The sequence below is a fragment of the Haematobia irritans genome, chromosome 5 (genome assembly GCF_050003625.1).
Source record: "Haematobia irritans isolate KBUSLIRL chromosome 5, ASM5000362v1, whole genome shotgun sequence".
Taxonomy (NCBI): domain Eukaryota; kingdom Metazoa; phylum Arthropoda; class Insecta; order Diptera; family Muscidae; genus Haematobia; species Haematobia irritans.
In genome coordinates this window covers 27548717-27569508 of record NC_134401.1, presented here as the reverse complement: position 1 = coordinate 27569508, position 20792 = coordinate 27548717, and the positions used below count along the sequence as shown (strand labels likewise).

Genomic DNA, 20792 nt, shown 5'->3' with positions numbered 1-20792 from the left:
AATTCGCCAGCACCTATAAAAAAAAATACCACACCCAGATTCGAACCTAGGTGTACCGCACGAGAAGCGAGAACTCTACCTCTAATCTACATCACTGATGACGTATGAGTCGTCATAAATGAATATGAAACTATTCTGTAGTACGTTTGTCGTTAGCAATGGATAACATTTTCAACAATGTTAAAGCCTTAAAATAGTTGTTATTTCCCGGTATTAACATGAAGCAAGTAATAATTTCTACATTGTCCAAGTGGAGTAGCAAGATGTACATTGAGGTGGGTCGAAATACATTACAAGCAACAATTGCTACGTTTGCTGATGACACGGCAGTTCTTGCCGTTGCTAAAACAGAAATGGAAGCTACCAAAAAGCTCCAACACGTTCTATCCACTCTCATGGATTGGATAAATAAATGGAGGATGAACATAAATGAAAACAAATCTATTCATATGGTATTTTCTAACAAAGACACCAAATGTATTCCATTGTATCTTAATGGTTCAATAGTTCCATTCGCAAACACCGCTAAATACTTGGGCATGACATTGGACGCTAAAATAAGATGGAAGGAACACGTGAAGAAAAAGAATAAAGAAATCAAACTAAAATTCAGTCAATTGTACTGGATGTTTGTCGACAACAGGATATCATTGAAAAATAAAATGCTTATATACAACCAAGTAATAAAACCAATATGGACTTATGGTATACAGATGTGGGGCTGTGCTGCAAAGAAAGAAATAGATACCATACAGAAGACTCAGAACTTGATATTACGTACTATTGTTAACGCACCCTGGTACATTAGAAACAGTGATTTACATCGTGATTTAGGAGTGAGAACTATAGCAGATGAAATCTCTCTCCATGCTAGAATACATGCCACCAAGCTTCAGCATCATTCAAATTCTGAACTGAACGAAATCTTCACCAGTTATTCCATTGGAAGAAGAATCAAACGGACTACTCCAATGGACTTAGTCAGCTAATGAAATTAACTTAAATTAGAGTGTAGTTAATGTACTATTTCTCAACTATATATCTTAATACTAGATTAACTTACTAGTACTATATTGTAAATTATCTATAAATTACTAGATGAGTTAAACTCAGTCGTAATAAAAGTGAATATTAAAAAAAAAAAAAAAATTGTACACAATTGAGAGATTTTGTTTCACAATCTATAATCGAATCACCTACCAACAATGCTCCAATTCCATTTTCTATAATCCGCGAACAATTTTTCTCACTTTAGGCTACGTGGTATCCGTTTTCGGGCGAGCCATCGAAGAAGAAGAGTCGTTGGATACATCATCCAAGTGCGTGCCTTTCTTTCTCAAACTTTAATCGACTGATATTCCTCCAATTCCGTTTTTCAAAATCTACGAATAATCCAGTTCCCGTACCCTCTAAATAACAAGGAAACGAATCCGATTAGGCTAAATTTGCACCAGTAGCGATTTAGGAGAATTTACTATCCGATAGTAAATTGCGATACTCTTGCATCCGCCGGTGAGACTAAGTACTTACCGGACCATCCCGCATTCTTTGACTTACCTTATTTCACCGTTGTTATTCACCTTCAAATTGAGGATGCGAAACTTTTCTTTAACACTTTTAGAACCACTTCAATTTTTCCACCACTGACATATTCACTTCAAATATTATGAGTCCTTTAAACTCGAAAAAATCGGGGTGCTTTTATGGTTACTTTAACGGGCTATAAAGCACTTTAAGACACCTCTATGACTATGTACACATAGCAAGGACTATTTTATCTTACATTCAAATTCCATTTTCCATTTACAGGATATTTGGAAATGCACTCCATTTCATTCACCCCCACTATATGTGGAGGTGGAATTCCACGGTTACAAATAACAAGAGCAACAACAACGCTAGTCCAAAAGACAAACAGACATCAGTCATTTGGGAATAATTCGGTGCAAATTCCCAAAATACAACCTGACACAGAGAGATGCTGTGTCGCCTGCCTGTATCCTGAGAGTATAATTCACCATTTTATGTTTATTTGCGCTTACACGAAAAATAAATTTACAACTTAAGAAAGTAAATTAAGAAAAATGTCTGGCACAAGGAACAAAAAGACGTTCCACGTGCGTTCATTCATACAGCAGCGGTAGCCTCGGAACAAATGTTGCAGAACATCATTACAAAACCATGCAACAACTTTACCATACATCCATCTTCTTGTGTCCCAAGGACCCAAAAAAAAAAACCAAACGAAAGGAACAGCAGACATCCAAAAATGTCTTTTTCTTTTGACTGTTGGTTGGTTAGATGGCTGATACACGAAAGTTAAGGTAATTTTTATGAATAAGCATTACCACATTTGGAAAGGAACAAGGGTCTTAAGACATAAAAATTTCCCAAGAAATGGTTCATATTCGTTGTTTTTTTTTTAAGTAAATTTTTCCAAGAGAAATAACAAAACCATAAAACCTCACAAAAGATACCCAAAGGACATATTAAAGTAAGGATTGTGTACCAATGGTTTGCTTAACAAAGTTCTAAACCAATGAAGGTGAGAGACTGAGAGAGGGTGAAGAGAAAGAGAGAGAGTACCGCATAGGGATGAGACTATTATGCTAATAACTTTATGGCCGACTCACAATTAACCTACAAACTTGTGAATAAAATAAACCAAATAATCTCAAAAAGTTGGTATTTTTAATTATGTGAACGTGAATACGTCGGAATATAGCAACGGAATAACAGAGCTTCTCTAAAAGATATTTATTTAAAAAAAAATCGAATGTTATTTTAAGACAAGGTCGCATTTCTTAAGAAAACAAGGTTGCATCTTTGAAACAGCTGATGCATGTTTTTTCTAAAAGGCCAGTACTAAGTTGTTGTTGTTATTGTAATATGGTGGTGCATTTAGGTACATCAGCTTGAATCCAGATCGAGGAACTCTGCGACTAATGTGGGATGCGTCTAGAGAGACATAGAGATCTAGTGGTGAATCGCGTAGGTTCCGTTGGATAAGCAAAAACGTGACAGATGGAACACGCCTTAGCTAAGCTGCTATGAATCACCTATAGGTAGGAATTGGGGCTGATGCACTTGCCTCATCTTTATTGCGTCAAACTACCGTAGGAGGTCTCTTTCCTCCGGTGGTCGGATTCCAAGAAAAGGATACACCTTATAGCCTTAACATTCTCACGCTTTCATAGTATCTCATGAATCCCGTTCTGACCTGCCTGGTCTGAGCCCCTGCATGATCTGGAGCCTCTCTTTTGTAACGCTGGATCTTGCGCTCTATACAGTGAACATCAGTCCTTAAATTTCTGGGTGGTGGTCATCTTTCCACCACCACCATGACAACAATCCAGGAGACTCTGTTTTGACAACATGTTATTGCGTCTACGTATGGGAAAGATCTTGATGTCCACATAAAGATGATCCAGGGATGTACGACGGAGACACCCTATTGCAGTTGTAAGGGTAGCGTTCTGACAGTTCGGTATGTTAATCCACTGAGTGTAACTTGCCTGAGATGTCCACACTGAATCGTTTTCATACCAGTCTGGTAAGCTGTCTGATCTGGAGCCTCTCGTTATTCGCTGTAGAAAGCAAAGACCAACCCTTAAATTCCTGGGAGGTGGTTGTCTACCCACAAGATGGTTGGAAGGTGACTAAAGTTCTAAGGACATTGTACAGACAGCTCTGTATATTACAGTTTAGGTTAAAGTGGTGGCCAGGTTTATTGTCAGGCTCACTTAGACTATTCAGTTCATTGTGATACAATGGACTGAATGAGTATCATTTGTCTGAGAACGACTTGGGGCTTGGGACCTTGTTTCTTCCTTGGAACTTATCAGAAATTGCTGTGTCGAATGTGACCCGGAGAATCTTGGGATAGTTTTTTTTTTGTATTTTGGGGTACTATTGACACTCTTAACATTATTCGTCTCACTATAGGTGTTGAAGCCTTGGAGACTACCGTCATCTTGGCGTGAGGAACTTGGTTGCAGTGCACTGGTTGATGACAAAGAGTTGCCGGCGATGAGCATAATCTATGGGACGCGGCTTTTTGGCAACTCAGCACTCTGAGGGTTCTCTGGGTAATTTATCCGAACGCTCTCTAACCAGTTCTTCCAAAATAAAAAAATCATCATCATCATCATCATTATCCAAAATAAAACCAGTAAGGAAAGTCTAAAGTCGGGCGGGACCGACTATATTATACCCTGCACCACTTTGTAGATCTAAATTTTCGATACCATATCACATCCGTCAAATGTGTTTGGGGCTATATATAAAGGTTTGTCCCAAATACATACATTTAAATATCACTCGATCTGGAAGAATTTGATAGACTTCTACAAAATCTATAGACTTAAAATTTAAGTCGGCTAATGCACTAGGGTGGAACACAATGTTAGTAAAAAAAAATATGGGAAACATTTAAATCCGAAGCAATTTTTAGGAAACTTTGCAAAAGTTTATTTATCATTTATCGCTCGATATATATATATATATTAGAAGTTTAGGAAAATTAGAGTCATTTTTACAACTTTGCGACTAAGCAGTGGCGATTTTACAAGGAAATTGTTGGTATTTTGACCATTTTTGTCGAAATCAGAAAAACATATATATGGGAGCTATATCTAAATCTGAACCGATTTCAACCAACTTTGGCATGCATAGCAACAATGCTAATTATACTCTCTGTGCAAAATTTCAACTAAATCGGAGCAAAAAATTGGCCTCTGTGGTCATATGAGTGTAAATCGGGCGAAAGCTATATATGGGAGATATATCCAAATCTGAACCGATTTCAACCAAATTTGGCACGCATAGTTTCAATGCTAATTCTACTCCCTGTGCAAAATTTCAACTAAATCGGAGTTAAAAATTGGCCTCTGTGGTCATATGAGTGTAAATCGGGCGAAAGCTATATATGGGAGATATATCCAAATCTGAACCGATGTCAACCAAATTTGGCACGCATAGCTACAATGCTAATTCTACTCCCTGTGCAAAATTTCAACTAAATCGGAGCAAAAAATTGGCCTCTGTGGTCATATGAGTGTAAATCGGGCGAAAGCTATATATGGGAGATATATCCAAATCTGAACCGATTTCAACCAAATTTGGCACGCATAGTTTCAATGCTAATTCTACTCCCTGTGCAAAATTTCAACTAAATCGGAGTTAAAAATTGGCCTCTGTGGTCATATGAGTGTAAATCGGGCGAAAGCTATATATGGGAGATATATCTAAATCTGAACCAATTTCAACCAAATTTGGCACGCATAGCTACAATGCTAATTCTACTCCCTGTGCAAAATTTCAACTAAATCGGAGCAAAAAATTGGCCTCTGTGGTCATATGAGTGTAAATCGGGCGAAAGCTATATATGGGAGATATATCCAAATCTGAACCGATTACAACCAAATTTGGCACGCATAGTTTCAATGCTAATTCTACTCCCTGTGCAAAATTTCAACTAAATCGGAGTTAAAAATTGGCCTCTGTGGTCATATAAGTGTAAATCGGGCGAAAGCTATATATGGGAGATATATCCAAATCTGAACCGATGTCAACCAAATTTGGCACGCATAGTTACAATGCTAATTCTACTCCCTGTGCAAAATTTCAACCAAATCGGAGTTAAAAATTGGCCTCTTTGGGCAAATGAGTGTAAATCGGGCGAAAGCTATATATGAGAGCTATATCTAAATCTGAACCGATTTGGCTGGTATTTTGCAAGTTTTTCGAGACCCATAAAATATTCGGATGTACGGAATTTGAGAAAGATCGGTTGATATACACGCCAATTATGACCAGATCGGCGAAAAATATATATGGCAGCTATATCTAAATCTGAACCGATTTTTTCCAAAATCAATAGGGATCGTCTTTGAGCCGAAACAGGACCCTATACCAAATTTTAGGACAATCGGACTAAAACTGCGAGCTGTACTTTGCACACAAAAATACATCAACAGACAGACAGACAGACGGACAGACAGACGGACAGACAGACGGACAGACAGACAGACGGACATCGCTAAATCGACTCAGAATTTAATTCTAAGCCGATCCGTATACTAAAAGGTTGGTCTATGATTACTCCTTCTTGGCGTTACATACAAATGCACAAACTTATTATACCCTGTACCACAGTAGTGGTGAAGGGTATAAAAATTATATGCATATATATAGATATCTCTTATGTACCGTTCCCTGCGACCGTAAAATGACGCTTATTTTCTACAAACCAAAACCTGGGACGTTACAAATCTAAATTCATGCCATCTAAGCCAAATATAGTCTTCGTATTTTATAACTAAATATAATATACAAATGTAAAAGCTTCAGGTCCTTTCCTTTAAAGTTTTAAGGATTTATGTTCGTTATCCTTGAAATTCTTTTGTGTAATTTTATAACCTCTGGTTATTGGATATCATTTTTGTTGAGTACAAATTTCATTAAAAAAAAAAAAACAAATCCTTGTTCTACCATCATATTGATGTATACTTTAGCCCCAAACTCCCTATCCAAGAAAATAGAACATGGAAACGAGATCTCAACAAATCATTACATATCATTTTTTGTCCTGAAACGGACAACATGTAATGAAGCATATACGTCCAAGGAGTGCATAACGTTTTATCAGGACATTGTTGTAACTTAATGACAATGAAAATAGTTTCGAAGGATATGACATGTATATCTCATTTTAAAATGATGGCAGCACAAGTTGTCCATTCCGACTAATGGTCAAATACAAAATGGGGACATCACAATACAACTTTAGTCTTTAGTTGGCGCCTAAGGTTATGGATGAATAACGTACTTAACCCATTTGTTTCTGGGATAGTTGAAGTCCTATCCAGTGGATAGATGGAATTAATGGATAGATGTTGTTTACCATGATCACATAAGTGCAATCATGTTATGAAGTTTTAGTTGACATAATAGTAAAGAAAGAGAATGTAAGTAGAATTACTAAGCAATTTCCTCTTGACCAGGGAATTTCAGTTAAAACCAAACAAAACTTTGCAACATTACAACCACAAGGATTTTTATGTGGGCAACATATACCCCCATTAAACAGAACATGGATTCATAATTTATGTACAGAAGGATTTAATTGCAAATCTTGGAAATCTAACCGATCTTTAGAGATTGAGGTTTACATGTCAAAATACTTCCGTGACTCATATCATTGGGAAGAAAGTACGAAGACTTTGCAACATAGCGAGGCCCTAGGCGCTAGGAAGCATTTGGATATATAATTAAATAGTATTAACCGAATGATGAAACTCCATTTCTGTATATGATTTTAACGACCGAAAAATGATCCCGAACCGAAAGGTTTACAACGGGAATGAGGGGACCAACAAGAAGGAAAAGATAAGGCTTTTTATTCACAACCATTTATCCCCAAAAACGGTAGCCCATAACATTTTAAAAAAAGACTCGAATCAAGATTGTCCATGGGAAAGTGGCAAGTATGTGGGAAAAAACAATATGTCGGATATTGGCTTAGATGTATGTCAGCCGACCTTAAATAGGGAAACCTGGATGTTCTTTTCCTCTTAACCTAACCTCCACCCATACAAACTGATCCCCAGACCTCCTAACCTCTTGGAAGAGCAAAATTCATCCTATCCTACGCATAAATCGGTCCATAAATATATAAAGCCCCCATATAAGCCTATCCCCAACAATTTGAGTTCTGAAGCCTCATGGAGACACGAATTTTATACCATCTGGTTAAAATTTGGTATGTTATGGCAGTATATACTTGTTCACAACTACACAGTCCTTTTCGGTCCATAATGACATATACAGCCCCATATAAACCGATCCCCGAAGATTTGACTTCTGAAGCTTCATGAAGGAACAAATTTCATTCGATCCGTTTGATATATGGCAGGTGATGTCAGTACATGCTTTATAACAACAATTCAAAAATTGGTCCGAGGCATCGTAGTCGAATAAATTTCATCGAATTAAAAAAGTAACCATGCAATATATTTTTTTAAGTAAATATATATTTTTGCAAGTAAAGCTGAGTACTATGTTCTGTTTTCAAGCTGAAAACCCGCTTATTTTCATGGTTACTTTTTTAATTTAATTAAATTATAAATACAAAATGGTTCACAACCAATTCCATAGATCTTTTCCATTCATTATTTCGCAAGACTTTTTATAAAAATAATCGTCTTCATATAGATTTTTGTACTTTTAATTTAGTGTTTTGGTGAAAAATATGAACATAGTACTCACCTTAAGCTTAACATTTCGGACTGCTCCTATAACAAACCTAACTTTTAAGTTATTCTAATATAAAGAATGAATATTTTGATAGTTTTACTGGCATTTACTTTATTGCACTATGTTCATGTATTTTGCCGTGAATTTGATCTAAGAAAGTAAAAACCATTCTTACCTTAAGGTGGGTATTAAGTTCGAGTTTAGCCGCTAAAATCGCCATTTTTCACGATTACTTTTCTTAATTAATCCACCTTAAGGAATACAAACTTTGTGATAATACCCACCTTTATTGTTGATTTTTACTGAAAAAATTGGCAAAATATGACATCATTTCATTTATATTCATGAAACTATCTAATGGATGGATCAATAATACGATCTCTGTTGTTAATTCAACTGAATGAAATAACTGTCAACAGTTTGCTTTGATGCCAATAAAACGTTCACATACTTGAAATTCAACCGCTTTGTTTATTTTACATTTGCTTATTATTTGGCTTCATATTATTACATTATTTGGCTTCATATTATGTATATCCCATATGGTCTAGTGGCTAGGATATCTGGCTTTCACCCAGAAGGCCCGGGTTCGATTCCCGGTATGGGAAGATCTTTTTTTCTAATTGAAGTAAAGTTTACAATAACAAATTTTAAACACAGGGCGGAGGAGCTTTATTTAACTGAACATCTTTCAAAATATAAGGGAATCATAACAGCCCTATGCAAACAACAACGATCCATTAATCTAAAAATACACGTACACACACGTGGTTGTTGTTTGTGTAAAAATATTTCATTGTTGATTATTTTATTTCCACCACAGTTGGCATTAAGTAGGTAGAAGGCTGACTAGAGATTCTCCACTAGCGATAAGTGTGGTTGGTTAGCTCACAGAGTATTTCCACAGTACTGGATTTTGATTTTTAGTTGTCTTTTTAAAATGATACATTTTACTTTCTTTGAAAATAATTTTCAATGCGTACGAATTTAGTGTTGCTCAAATAATTTTGCCTGAGTGTTAACAAATTGTCATTAGTAGGAGTGAACTGACGTTCTACCCTATTATAAGGACCGTGTGATGATTCCGGATTATGATTCTTTTTGTGATTAGAATCTTCCCACTGTTCCGATGGGGTTGCTCCTATCTGGGATTTGTGGCGGGACTGACGGCCTCCTTGACCAAATTTCAAATTAATACATGTAAAAGCAATAATTTAGTTTTTATAACAGCACAAATACAGAAAAATTAGATACTCGTGGAAAACTCGGGTATTTTTCTTCAATGTATACCTAAAAGATCTCGCTAAGGATATTTTTTTATTAAAAAAAAAAAACTATATATTAGAATTTTTAAAGAAAAATATTTTTTAAGGTTTAGCCGCTAAAATCACAAATAAATCAGTAAAAAAGTATAAGTTATAAATCTTTTATTATAACTTCATGGGGGGGATGGCTAAGCAACTTTTTTAAAGTTCATATTAGTGTTGTAAATTTTGATTACTTTTGATAACTCGTTACTTTTGAATTGAGTACTCGTTACTTTTATAAAAAAAAAAATTAAAAAAGACATTGTGGGCACTTTTTAATAATATCTTCCTCTTTTTTAAATTTAAAAACAGTATAGAAAAGCAAATTACATTATCCAGTTTTATTCTAGTGTTATAAAATGTAGTGTTGTAGATATATGGGTCTCGTTAGAAAAGGATTTTCACCAATCATTCAAATTTTAGAGCCAATTTCGTATTCACTATTTGGTATTTTTTCGTCAGGGTATATCTAAATGGCATTGTGTATTACTGATGCTTGCAATTTGCAAACTTTTTAAATCCACCATTGACAGTGGATGAAAATATTTAGCGATCATTTTTATCGTGAGACCCAATGTTGAAATTTTCCAAGGGTTTTTGAATAAGCTTGGGTACCTTCTCTGAAAACAATTGGATTGAACCAGCTGAAGTCAACGACATTATTATTCATACTATTCGCATGAGACATGCTCCATGTGATGTTTTAAATTATAGCTCCCACCTACACCCAATGCAAATTTTTTCAAATGCAAACGTTTTTAAGAAATCAGATAAATTTTTCACTTTCTTCAAAGGTGTTATTTTAACTGATAAAACTTCAATTAATATTTTCCAAGAAGTCAAGAATTTTACTTCCAAACCGCCAACTTACTTACCGTCAGAAGAAAAAAAACTGGCATTGAAGATATTGAGTACTCTTTTACTAGTAACGAGTACTTGTAATCAAATACTCGTTACTTTCCCAACACTAGTTCATATTCTTTAAAATTGATTATTAAACAAAAGTAGTCTTGACAAAAACATAGATTTAAGCGGCTTAACTCGAACTTAATATACACCTTTATTTATTTAAATGTCTATAGAATTCTTTTTTTCAAAATTGTATTTCTATAGAAAATTTTGTCAAAATTTTATTTATATAGAAAAATTTGTCAACATTTTTTTATGGAATTTGTTTTCAAAAATTTATTTCTTATTTTTGAAAATTTTCATTTCTATAGAAAATTTTGTCAAAATTTTATTTCTGTCGATTTTGTTAAAAATTTATTTGTATGCAAAATTGTACCTCTTAATTGGAGAGTCAATCAATAAGAGTTTTATGATAAAATTTTGGAAAATCGGGCAACACATACGTAAATATTAAAGATATTCATTTTTATTTTTAAATAAAAATCTTACCGAATTATTAACTAAATATTAAAAATTAATTTTTATATTATTACTTGAATTGCACAAAAATGTTTTTTATATTATTTTTATACAAAACTGAATTCATTATCCTTTTTTGTTGTTGAAATGCATGCATTGAATGTGTGTTAATTTTCTGTTCTTTAGAAGAAATAAATACTTTTGTTTTTAACCAAAAAATTAATTTAGTTTTGACAGATTTTTTGTTGATTTTTAAAGAGTTAAGGTGAGTACTATGTTCGAGTTTTTCACCAAAACACTAAATTAAAAGTGCAAAAATGTATATGAAGACGATAACATTTTTATCAAGTCTCTTCAAATTATGGATGGAAAAGGTCCATTGTATTGATTGCCAACCATTTAATATTTCGAAATTAATTGATTAAAAAAAGTAACCGTGAAAATAAGCTGGTTTTCAGCTTGAAAACTGGACATAGTACTCAGCTTTAGTGACGATTAATAAATTAAAAAAAAATGTAAATCTATTGCCAACAACACGCGGTGTTCCCAAGCGGTCCCCCATCTAAGTACTAACCGCGCCCGACGCTGCTTAATTTCGGTGATCGGACGAGAACCGATGTACTCAGCGTGGTATGGTCGTTGGCGAAGGAATGTAAACTATTATTTGACTTCTTTGCGAAATCAAAAATCAATGCACACTATAGAATTTAATGTTGTGTACAAACTTATTTGTAGAGTAAAATTAATTGTTTTTCTGAATTCATATGAGGTCATAAAATAATTCCTTCAATGTGGTGTAAAATATATAGTAGGAATATGATAATAAAATATTGAACATTTTTCTTGTGGAAAGGAATTTATAAAAACTTTCCTTCATAAAAAATTCGGATTTTGAAAGAAAATAAAAAAAAATCGCTTTATAATTTTTAAAAAATTGGATTAATAAGAATAAAATAATTGTCATAAAATAAGAATAAATTTAAAAATCAATCTGAACTTTGAATTACTTGTAGTGTCTGATATATCTGCTTCATTTTCTTCCGATTTTTATACTAGAAATTAATTTAAAAAAAATGTAAATTTAATGCCAACAACACGCGGTGTTCCCAAGCGGTCCCCCATCTAAGTACTAACCGCGCCCGACGCTGCTTAATTTCGGTGATCGGACGAGAACCGATGTACTCAGCGTGGTATGGTCGTTGGCGATAGAACATAAACTATTATTTGACTTCTTTGCGAAATCAAAAATCAATGCACACTATATAATTTAATGTTGTGTACAAACTGATTTCTAGAGTAAAATTAATTGTTTTTCTGAATTCATATGAGGTCATAATATAATTATCTTCCTTCAATGTGGTGTAAAAGATGAAGATAATTAATAATAAAATATTGAAAATTTGTCTTGTGGAAAAGAATTTATAAATAAATATAAAATAAATTTAAAAAATCAAGCTGAGCTCTTATATATCTGCTTCCTTTTCTTCCGATTTTTGTTCTTATATTTAACTTATTACCAATAATTAAAAAAAAAATGCTTTAAATAGTAATAGTCTCATAACGAAACGTTCTTATAGGAGTTATATTTTTAATAAGTTTTTTTTTCTTTTAAGCGTTTTTCTTATACAAAACATTTTTCGTACCAAAAACCACCCAAAAATTGTTCTTATATGAAATGTGCTTATATCCGTTACCTACTGTACTCCAATTGGCAGAAAGCCTGTTCCCAGCCATAATTTCAAAGTTCGATTTTATCTCCATCGCTTCCATAGATTCTTTATTGACATTACAGTAGTTTTCGCTTATAGTTCATCGCATATATAGGTTAGGGTAGGTGGCAGTCCGATGTATCAGGCTCACTTAGACTATTCAGTCCATTGTGATACCACATTGGTGAATATATATTCGTATATATATGTAGGAGATTTTCACATTTAGTCCAAAAATCATTCTTCTAGTATCATCTAACAATATCCATTTCCAATATCGGCCGATTATCTATTTCACTTATAGGCCGATTTTCCAAATATTCCAGTTTTGATTGTGCTGATAAAAAGAAATCGATATAGACCACTATAAAATAAAATGTTGACAACATCATGGCTTCAACCAGACATATATAATAAGTGCATTAATTTTACTTTCTTGAAAATGTATTCCATTGATTTAAATATATTTTAATAAAAAAATAAATCGTATTTTACTTATTTTTCCTTTTATAGTCATATTCCTGGTAATGTGCGAAAACAGTTACATACCAAAGTGGCATATAAAAGAAATTGCTTAGCTGTCGATTTGACATATTGTCAAAAAAGTTATGCAAATATAGGTGTGGACTTATAGTCCACGAAAAGTACTGTATAATAATCGTCAACGGCCGTAAGTTCGGCCAGGCCGAATCTTATGTACCCTCCACCATGGATTGCGTAGAAACATCTATTTATCTGAGGGCTATATATAACTATATACCGATATGGACCTAGTTAGGCATGGTTGTTAACGGCCATATACTAGCACAATGTACCAAATTTCAACTGACTCGAATGAAATTTGCTCCTCCAAGAGACTCCAAAACCAAATCTCGGGATCGGTTTATATGGGGGCTATATATGATTATGGACTGATATGGACCACTTTTGGCATGGTTGTTAAATATCATATACTACCACCACGTACCAAATTTCAACCAGATCGGATGAATTTTGCTTCTCCAAAAGGCACCGGAGGTCAAATCTGGGGATCGGTTTATATGGGAGCTATATATACTTATGGACTGATATGAACCAATTCCTGCATGGTTCTTGGATACCATATACTAACATCACGTACCAAATTTCAACCGAGTCGGATGAATTTTGCTCTTCCAAGGGGCTCCGGAGGTCAAATCTGGGGATAGGTTTATATGGGGCATATATATAATTATGGACCGATTTCGATCAATTTTTTCGTGGGTGTTTGAGGCCATATATTAAAATCACGTTGTAACTGAATCAGATGAATTTTGGTCTTCCAAGAGGGTCCGGAGGTCAAATCTGGTGATCGGTTTATATGGGGGCTATATATATTTATGGACCGATGTGGACCAATTTTTGCATGGTTGTTAGAGACCATATACCAACACCATGTACCAAATTTCAGCCGGATCGGATGAAATTTGCTTCTCTTAGAGGCTCGGCAAACCAAATCGTGGGATCGGTTTATATGGGGGCTATATATAATTATGGACCGATGTGGACCTATTTTTGCATGAATGTTAGAGACCATATACTAACACCATGTACCAAATTTCAGCCGGATCGGATGAAATTTGCTTATCTTAGAGGATCGGCAAGCCAAATTTGGGGGTCCGTTTATATGGTGGCTATACGTAAAAGTGGACCGATATGGCCCATTTGCAATACCATCCGACCTACATCAATAACAACTACTTGTGCCAAGTTTCAAGTCGATAGCTTGTTTCGTTCGGGAGTTAGCGTGATTTCAACAGACGGACGGACGGACGGACATGCTCGCATCGACTCAGAATTTCACCACGACCCAGAATATATGTACTTTATGGGGTCTTAGAGCAATATTTCGATGTGTTACAAACGGAATGACAAAGTTAATATACCCCCATCCTATGGTGGAGGGTATAAAAATTAAAGTACATTGCCATCACTGTTGCTAAGAGAGTCATTTTTAACACTCCACCGTAGGATCACACATCGAAATATTGCTCTAAGACCCCATAAAGTATATATATTCTGGGTCGTGGTGAAATTCCGAGTCGATCTAAGCATGTCCGTCCGTCCATCCGTCCGTTGAAATCACGTTAACTTCCGAACGAAACAAGCTATCGACTTGAAACTTGGCATAAGTAGTTGTTATTGATGTAGGTCGGATGGTATTGCAATTGGGCCATATTGGACCACTTTTACGTGGGCCATATTGGACCACTTAGAGAAGCAAATTTCATCCGATCCGGTTGAAATTTGGTACGTGGTGTTAGTATATGGTCTCTGACAACTATGCCAAAATTGGTCCATATCGGCCCATAATTATATGTAGTCCCCATATAAACCGATCCCCAGATTTGACCTCCGGAGCCTCTTGGAGGAGCAAAATTCATCCGATCCGGTTGAAATTTGGTGCCTAACTAGGTCCATGTGGGTCTATAGTTATATATAGCCATCAGATAAAAAAAATGGTCCGTATCGGTTCATATTTGTATATAGCCCCGATATAAATCGACCACTATATTTATATCCTTCACCACTACTGTGGTACAGGGTATAATAAGTTTGTGCATTTGTATATAACGCCAAGAAGGAAAAGTCTAAGACCCATCGTTTAGTATACCGATCGTCTTAGAATAAAATTCTGATTCGATTTAGCGATATCCATCTGTCAGTCTGTCTGTCCGTCCTTCTGTCTGTATATATTTTGTGTGGAAAGTACAGCTCGCAGTTTAAGTCCGATCGTCCTCAAATTCGGCAAAGAGTTTTACATTTGCTCAAAGATAATCGCTATTGATTTTGAAAAAAATCGGTTCAGATTTAGATATAGCTGCCATATATATTTATCACCGATCTGGTCATAATTGACGTATTTATCAACGTATTTTCTCAAAATTTCGGGCAGCCAAATATTTTGGGGATTTCGTAAGATATGCAAACTATCAGCCAAATCGGTTCAAATTTAGATATAGCTTCCATATATATCGTTCGTCCGATTTATACCCATATGACCACGGAGGCCAAAATTTTTCTCCCATTTACGTTTTTTGCTTTAATAGCAGGATTATTATTTTAATTATGCATGTCAAATCTGGTCAAAATCGGTTCATATTTACATATAGCTCCCATATATATGTACACCAGAGTAGGGGGAATATGGTAGAATGTTTCATATTTTAGACCCATATTCAATGGGAGTTTCCTCCAATTGACTCGATAGTTTCCACAGAGAATACATTTAATATGCTACTTACACGCACAGAAAAAACATGTTTGGACATTGTTGCCGCATCCATTTAATGCTTATTTACAGAATGTAATTGTCGCGAAAACCATATATTTTGTCTTTGTAAAAATAATTTTCGAGCGGAGAAAAATATATGTTGGCAATAAGCATTTAAATGGTTCTCAAATGCCGCAAACATGTTCTATTATTTAAATTATAGAATTTGAGACCATTATATGGTCAGGAAAATCATGTACCTGACCATTCAATTTTTTTACTTTTTTGCGGAGAAAAAAGTATTTTTATAGTTTACGTATAGACATGTCTACAACCATTACATGGCCATAAAGACCATGTACATTGTTTTCGTGACCATTTAATTTTTTAATTTTTTTGCAGCGACAAGAATTTTATAAAAACATTGAGCAGGTACACACAATTTTCATTTTGCGCGTCAGTCGTGTGTTGATTGTTTCTAGGAATGGACGGAGAATACGGAATTATTGTGTTTTGTGTTAATTTATTTATTCAGAAATGGCACGTGGTTTTATGTGAATACAAAAAAGGAAAGTGTAATTGAAAAAATGTACCTGGTTTTTGTTCTGCATTTTGATATATGGTATAATTTATTTTTATTTGCAGTTACATGATGTCTGCGTTTGTACATTTGATGGGCACGAAGTAAATATGGAATGATTACTTATTGTTGAAATTGAACCAAACTAGATTGTGTAAAAATATGTGATGTTTGCTTGCACGACATTACAAATACAAATAAACAATGAATTAGTTTATAAATAAATAAAAACAAATAAATAAAGCTGATTTTGTGTTTTCTTTTCTCAAGTGGCGTCCTTTTTTCGACGACGAAAAAAGTTTTTTCATAAAAATCAAAACATTTTAGGCTGTGACCATGTTCTTTTAACTAGAAGAAAAACATTTTTGACGAATAACATAATATTTTAGATCGTGACCATTGTCTTTTAATGGAAACAAAATTCTTGTTATCAATATAATAACATTTTAGATGAGGACAATTGTATTTTTCTTAGAACCATGTTCACTGAGCCAACATGGTTGCAAGTTAAAATGTTACATGGTCGCCGCAAAAATAGCTGCTATCATATTATTTTGCTCTTCGAATATGATTGTGACAATCATGTTTCTTCTCTGCGTGTAAGTGTGTCATCTTGATCTGATGTGGCCAAAATACCAACATTTTACACAAAATTCTGTGATGATTTCCCTATATCGTAGTCATATCCTTCACATTGTAATGCCAAACTTTCCACAGAATGGTCGAATTTAAAATTTTTAATTCTAGCGATTTTGTAGAAGCACAAACAATTGTCTCCAAATCGTTTCAGATATAAATATTTGTATATGGGAATATAAATCTTAATAATAACTCCCAACAAATTTGAAGGAGTTGAGATTGTAACACAAATTTTGGTATACACAATGGTGAAGGATATAATATAGTCGGCCCCGCCCGACTTTAGACTTTACTTACTTGTTAAATTTTGGCTCTCTAATTACCGTGCAAAAGTTCATACCGGTTCGTATTTATTTGTGGAATTCCCTATATATAGCGGTTAAGAACTGAATTATATACGTATTTAATCTGCTTTTTTGTCTAATATATATACCACGTATGGACTAACTTACAATTTAGAAGACAATGTCAAGAAGAATTAATATACCTTGCCATCGGTAAGTATTACCACAATCCAAGTAATTCGACTGTGGATGACAGTTTTACATAGAAGTTTCTACGCAATCCATGGTGGAGGGTACTTAATATTCTGCCTGGCCGAACTTATTAAAGTAACGAGTACTCAACTCAAAAGTAATCAAAATTTACAACACTATACAGTGCACTCGCAGTAACGTGAACTAATTAAAACCAAGAGAGTTCACATTAGCGAAAATGTTCACGTTAGCGAATTTCAGAACAAAACATAGCGATATTCGAGAGTTTTACACGTTATAGCGTGATAGTCTTTTATTTGTTATAAGTAATATAAAAACCTTAATGTAATTTCATGAAAAAATTAAAATAAAGAGATCGAAAATATATCAGTGGGTATGTGGAATTGTAACGCAATTCAAATTAATAATTAAAATTCACGAAAAAAGCCAAACTAAGTCACTAACATATTCCGTAGGTGTATTTGAAATTGTACTTGGCATTTTAAATGTGTCTTTAACGTAAAATTTCATGTTTTTCAGCGTTACGGAGTAGTTAGTGTAAGAAAAAGTTTGTTCCCGTTATGTGGTGTTCACGTTAAGCGGTGTTCACGTTGCCGCGAGTGCACTGTAATTAAATAAAAGAAAATCAAAATTCTTTGTATTTTAAGTACTTCTCGTAGGAGTGTGTGTCTCCCAGACTGATGTTTCTTTACTTCATCCCAAGTGTATTAAATTGTACACTTGCAAAGGAAATTGAAAAATAAACAGTCTTTAAATATTCAAGCCGCTCATCAGGTTTAGCAGAAAAAAGAAGTAAATTACGCCGAAACATTTCCCATTAGTGACCAATATAAGGACAATAATAACATCACAATCACGTGAATCACGTGTACAGCCTTAACAATTCTTGGTTTTTTTTTGCAATACCAATAGTGCCGACATGTATACAACACGTTTATTAGATTCTGGCTGTCCTTAGAGGATAGGTAGTGATGGGGAAACGATTGAGGGGTTTGTACTTGAAGCACCATCTCCAATATGAACAGCAATGGCACTTGCATGCCTATTTGTTATTAATGGAAATAAAATAAAAATCACAAAGAATTTTTATTAGAAATGTACCCCACCCTCGCAACGGTATATACTCCTCTTGTGGGACAAAGAGTTGACTTACAAGGTTTCATGCATAGGAAATGGCGTATGAAAAAGGGTTGGGGCCAAAGGTGTGTTTTTTGGTATCCTGGCTGACTGACTGGCACCAAGAGCGTGTGTCTTTTCCAATGATTGTTGAATGTTGGTGAATGGAACACCAACAAAACAAGAACACACGCTCGTCCAAACAACGGTAAACAAGTGGGAGGTCATATTAATTGAAATTAGGTGGAACCGTTGGCCTATGGGTGGCCCATCGTATAACAAACAAAAAAAAAAATGGTTATGAGGGTGTTACTATAACCTAGCGTTCTAATAATATTAGCGAAACAACAACTTGAACAAAATTTTGTTTGTTTAAACAGCTGTTGTTGGTAGACATGTTAGTTAACCTCTATATAGACCCAGGAATGAACAATAAAACACACATAATAGGGAAATATACAGTGGTGGGGAATTGTATACGGTAATACTACTTTTACACTATACATGGGATCTTGCCTTTTTAGGACTTGCAAATCGGATACCGATACAAAAGCCCAAAATGAAGAGTATTCTGAAAAGATATTGACCCAAAATTACCTAAATTTTAGTACCTGCAATTTACTCAAAATTAAGACAAATTTCTTTCAAATAAAAAAAATTAATTAAAGAAATTTCATGTTTGCATTCAAAATATATTCTTTAAATTTAGGACACGTATTTTTGCTTAAAAATATTTTTGATTTAAAGCAATAATTTTTAACGAATTGAAATATCGAATCTTTGAATTAAAGATAAAAAACTTCAAAAATAGCCTAATATTTAATTTGAGGATGTTACATCTTTGGTTAATTTTTATACCCTCCACCATAGAATGGGGGATATATTAACTTTGTCATTCCGTTTGTAACACATCGAAATATTGCTCTAAGACCCCATAAAGTATATATATTCTGGGCGAAACAAGCTATCGACTTGAAACTTGGCACAAGTTGTTGTTATTGATGTAGGTCGGATGGTATTGCAAATGGGCCATATCGGTCCACTTTTACGTATAGCCCCCATATAAACGGACGCCCAAATTTGGCTTGCGAGGCCTCTGAGAGGAGCAAATTTCATCCGATCCTGCTGAAATTTGGTACATGATGTTAGTATATGGTCTCTAACTCAACCATGCAAAAATTGGTCCACATCGGTCCATAATTATGTATAGCCCCCATATAAACCGATCCCCCGATTTGGCTTGCCGAGCCTCTAAGAGAAGCAAATTTCATCCGATCCGGCTGAAATTTGGTACATGGTGTTCGTATATGGTCTTTAACAACCATGCAAAAATCGGTCCATAATTATATATAGCCCCGATATAAACCGATCCCCAGATTTGACCTCCGGAGCCTCGAGGAAGAGCAAAATTTAACCAATTCGGTTGAAATTTGGTACGTGGTGTTAATATATGGCCTCAAACAGCCATGCAAAAATTGGTCGAAATCGGTCCATAATTATATATAGCCCCCATATAAACGGATCCCCAGATTTGACCTCCGGAGCCCCTTGGAAGAGCAAAATTCATCCGATTCGGATGAAATTTGGTACGTGATGTTAGTATATGATATTTAACAACCATGCCAAAAGTGGTCCATATCAGTCCATATAAACCGATCTCTAGATTTGATTTTAGAGCCACTTGGAGGAGCAAATTTCATCCTAGTCAGTTGAAATTTGGTACATTGTGCTAGTATATGGCTGTTAACAACCATGCCTAACTAGGTCCATATCGGTCTATAGTTTTATATAGCCCTCAGATAAATCGATCCCCAATCACACAAAAATCGGTCCATATCAAGTGCATAATTCTATATAGCCCCCATATAAGCGACCCCCGTATTTCAATTCTGGCTCTCTACGTACCGTGCAAAAAGTCCATATCAATTCGTAATTATTAGTAGACTTAACTATACATAACTTTTTTGTCTAATATATACCACGTATGAACTAACTCACAATTTAGAAAACGATGGTAAGAAGTTTTAAGATACCACAACCCAAGTAATTCCATTGTGAATGGCAGTCTTTCGTAGAAGTTTCTACGCA

General features: G+C 34.7%; 3 non-coding genes across 3 annotated transcripts; 1 reads left to right on the top strand and 2 right to left on the bottom strand.

Moving 5' to 3' along the window:
• The first annotated feature begins 8792 nt into the window (after window positions 1-8792).
• TRNAE-UUC (transfer RNA glutamic acid (anticodon UUC)) lies at window positions 8793-8864 on the top strand. Its single transcript has one exon. It is a non-coding gene; the product is annotated as a tRNA-Glu (tRNA).
• Window positions 8865-11456: 2592 nt separating this feature from the next.
• LOC142242093 (5S ribosomal RNA) lies at window positions 11457-11575 on the bottom strand. The gene has a single exon (XR_012723980.1). It is a non-coding gene; the product is annotated as a 5S ribosomal RNA (ribosomal RNA).
• Window positions 11576-12016: 441 nt separating this feature from the next.
• LOC142242081 (5S ribosomal RNA) lies at window positions 12017-12135 on the bottom strand. Its single transcript, XR_012723968.1, has one exon. It is a non-coding gene; the product is annotated as a 5S ribosomal RNA (ribosomal RNA).
• Between the last annotated feature and the right edge of the window lie 8657 nt (window positions 12136-20792).